The sequence below is a fragment of the Elephantulus edwardii genome, unplaced genomic scaffold (genome assembly GCF_000299155.1).
Source record: "Elephantulus edwardii isolate Elephantulus edwardi_28Jun2011 unplaced genomic scaffold, EleEdw1.0 scaffold00584, whole genome shotgun sequence".
Taxonomy (NCBI): domain Eukaryota; kingdom Metazoa; phylum Chordata; class Mammalia; order Macroscelidea; family Macroscelididae; genus Elephantulus; species Elephantulus edwardii.
In genome coordinates, this window is record NW_006400334.1 from 153,419 (window position 1) to 156,744 (window position 3,326).

Sequence of the window (3,326 nt, forward strand, 5' to 3'; positions counted from 1 at the left end):
TTCTACTGAAGATCATCCAAAAACGATTAGAACAGCACATCAGCAGAGAACTGCCGGAAGTCCAGGCTGGGTTTAGAAGGGGTCGTGGTACTAGGGATGTAGAATTAGGGATGCAAATTTTCTGGGATTGGAGAATGTAAGGAGCATTGTTCTGGGGAGGGAGGAGAGAATTAACCATAGTTATAGTAGAAAAGAAAATATTTTTTTACTCTGAATATTGATTAAAGAAGGGAGAAAAAGGTGGGAATCAGGTTGATTAAAGAAGGGGGGAAAGGCGGGAATCAGGACAATTTTTAGATTGGAGCAGTTTCTTGTGAGTTCAGAAGTTGTTAGAAATCTCTTAATGACTCGGTTACAGAGCAGAGAGAGTGAGGAGGCTGCGTTTGGCTCCCGCTCTCACAGCCATTGCAGTACATTGAGCTCCATAGAGACAGCACCGGGCCAGGCAGAGCCGGATGGCACTAGGCGACTCTGTGTCTCGCGGAGGAGAAATAACTAACCATGGGCAAAGGAGATCCTAAGAAACCGAGAAGCAAAATGTCATCGTATGCAATTTTCGTGCAAACCTGCCGAGAGGAGCACAAGAAAAAGCACCCAGATGCTTCTGTCAACGTCTCAGAATTTTCTAAGACGTGTTCAGAGAGGGGGAAGACCATGTCTGCTAAAGAGAAAGGTAAATTTGAAGACATGGCAAAGGCGGACAAGGCCCGTTATGAGAGAGAGATGAAAACCTATATCCCTCCTAAGGACGAAACCAAAAAGAAGTTCAAAGATCCCAACACGCCCAAGAGGCCCCCTTCGGCTTTTTTCTTATTTTGTTCTGAGTATCACCCCAAAATCAAAGGCGAGCACCCTGGCCTTTCCATTGGTGATGTTGAGAAGAAGCTGGGAGAGATGTGGAATAATACTGTTGCCAATGACAAGCAGCCCTATGAGAAGAAGGCTGCTAAGCTGAAGGGGAAATACAAGAAGGATATTGCTGCATATAGGGCTAAAGGCAAGCCTGATGCCACCAAAAAGGGAGTTTTCAAGGCTGAGAAAAGTAAGAAGAAGAAGGAAGAGGAGGAAGATGAAGAAGATGAGGAGGACGAGGAAGATGAAGAAGAGGAGGATGAAGATGATGAATAAGTTGGTTGTAGTGCAGTTTTTTTTCTTGTCTATAAAGCATTTAACCCCCCTGTACACAACTCACTCCTTTTAAAGAAAAAAAAAATTGACATGTAAGGCTGTGTAAGATTTGTTTTTAAACTGTACAGTGTCTTTTTTTGTATCGTTAACGCACTACCGAATGTCTTTAGATAGCCTGGTCCTGGTGGTATTTTCAATAGCCACTAACCTTGCCTGGTACAGTATGGGGGTTGTAAATTGGCATGGAAATTTAAAGCAGATTCTTGTTGGTGCACAGCACAAATTAGTTATATATGGGGATGGTAGATTTTATTTTGTTTTATTTCATCTTCAGTTGTCTGATGCAGCTTATACAAAATAATTATTCTGTTAACTGAATACCACTCTGTAATTGCAAAAAAAAGAAAGAAAAAAAAAGTTGCAGCTGTTTTATTGACATTCTGAATGCTTCTAAGTAAATACAATTTTTTTTATTAAAAAAAATCTCTTAATGACTCGTATTGATTTTCTTCCCCTATGGGGCTTCTCCCCGCTTTTAATAGTAAAATATTTAGGAAATGAACTCTCTGATAGAATAACTTACATTTTTTCCTTTTGCTGTTAGATACTTGTAAGTTCACTATACCTCATCACAACTCTATGAACAACATAGCTGAACCATGCCCTTTCCTGCACCATGTCATGATCTCCGATAGACTCAAGCCCATTGTTGTAGTTAACTGTGTCACTTCATCTTGTTGAGTGTTCTCTTTTGTGCTGACCCTCTACTTTTCCCAGAATGATGTGTCTCTAAGGACTAGTACTTCCTGAAAACATGCCCAAAGTAAGTGAAACGAAGTTTAACGATCCTTGACTCTATGGGGCTCTCAAGTTGTAGTCTGTCAAGACAGATTTGTTGTTGTTCCTTTGACAGTTAATGTATATTCAGTACTCTGCATCACTACCACAATTCAAAGGCATCGATTTTTCTTCTGTCTTCCTTATTCTTTGCCTAACTTTCACATGTGTTGGAAGCAATTGAAAATACCAAGCTTGGATCAGGCACACCTTAGACTTTAGTATTTTTGCTCCGTTGAGTGTTGGAGGGACCTTGACAGCAGATTTCCCCAATGCAGTATGTCTTTTGATTTTTTTTTTTTTAACTGCTGCTTCCAATGTTTCTGGTTTTTCTTTTCCTATTCTGAAGTATTGCTTTCATTTTCATAAACTGCATAATCTTATAGCTCAGGATTAACATTTGATACTGTTCTCAAACTTATGCCATACAGGAATCTGAGCATATCATGTTCTGGCCTCTACATTATAAGCTCTCCTGGTATATTCCATCATGAGTTGTACTGTTAACCTAAATGCTGCATATCTCTGGCAGTTTGACTCTACTAATGGTTCTGCAGAAGAAAGATAGACAGTCTTCTGGTAAAATTTATAGCCTCAGAAAGCCAGTGGAGGGTTAAGCTGGAGAGTTGCAACTGACTGTCCAGCAATTACTTAGGTTTTTTCCACAAGAAACAAAATAAGTCCTTGAGTCTGTCCCATCCGAATTTAAAAAGCATCTCAAAAATAGATTTGAGGCATTAAATACTAATGATCAAAGATCAGATGAGTGGGGTGGCATCAAGGATATCATCTATGAAGAGAGAACTAGGCCATTACAAAGACAGGAAAAAGAAAAAACCAAAATGGATACCAGAAGAGACTGAAAAGAACACTAGAGTGTTTAGAAGCCAAAACAGTGGGAAGAGATGGAGAAGTAAAAGAATTGAAGATACCTACCACAAGTCAGCTTGAGAAGACAAAGCAAAGGATTATAATGGAATATTCACAGAGCTGGAGTTAGAGAATAAAAAAGGAAGAACTTCCTTAGCATTTCTCAGACTGAAAGAACTGAGAAATTCAGGCCTTTTGTTGCAATACTAAGAGATGCTGTGGATAATATCTTGAATGATCCAGGAAGCATCAAATGAAAATGGAGGGAAGTAACAGAGTCACTGTACCAAAAAGAATTGGTTGACACAGAAACATTTCAGGAAGTAGCATATGACAAAGAGCCAGTGGTGATGAAGAAAAAAGTTCAGGCTGCACTGAAGACATTGGCAAAAAAATAAGACTTTAGGAATTGATGGGATATCAAATGACACATTTCAGATAACATATACAACCCTGAATATGCTTACTAGTTTGTTGTTGTTATGTGCCAT

At 39.3% G+C, this 3,326-nt stretch overlaps 1 pseudogene; it reads left to right on the plus strand.

Moving 5' to 3' along the window:
* Positions 1-501: 501 nt before the first annotated feature.
* Positions 502-1,128, plus strand: LOC102857410 (annotated as a pseudogene).
* Positions 1,129-3,326: the final 2,198 nt, after the last annotated feature.